Below are 462 nucleotides of genomic sequence, written 5' to 3'. Positions count from 1 at the left end.
ATGAGAAGAAGGTGGCAGAGCGGTCCCTAGCCCTGGGTTCCGCTCGGAACACCTAGCTGGATGCAGGTGTTCGCCTCCTAACGCGTGCTGGTGGGCGAGCCGTATGCCCCCGCGGGACCCAGTTCCGCCGGGGTACAATGAGCGGCTGACCTCCAGGCAGCGCCAGTGCCAACTTGCCGCGGGGCGGGTGTCCCAAGCGGTCCGCCAGAGCTCTGTAAGTTCAGCACTCCCATGCCCGGTCCAGGCACGTCCCGCCGCTGCCCTGTGGCTACTCACACGCACGTGCGCGAACGGACCTGTGCCCCCTCCACGGGAACCGCAGACTCAAAGCGGGGATTGTGCGTTCGCTCTTCTCAGGTCAGCCTCCCCCACTCCTGAATGGCTCCTTTGTGTTGCATTTTACACAGTTCTGACCTTGGGCTGTGAGTTGGATATGAACTAGAAATGTCTGGTTTGTCTCTT

The sequence above is a fragment of the Mandrillus leucophaeus genome, unplaced genomic scaffold (genome assembly GCF_000951045.1).
Source record: "Mandrillus leucophaeus isolate KB7577 unplaced genomic scaffold, Mleu.le_1.0 Scaffold73, whole genome shotgun sequence".
NCBI classification, from domain to species: Eukaryota; Metazoa; Chordata; class Mammalia; order Primates; family Cercopithecidae; genus Mandrillus; species Mandrillus leucophaeus.
Note: the sequence above shows the minus strand (reverse complement) of the source record.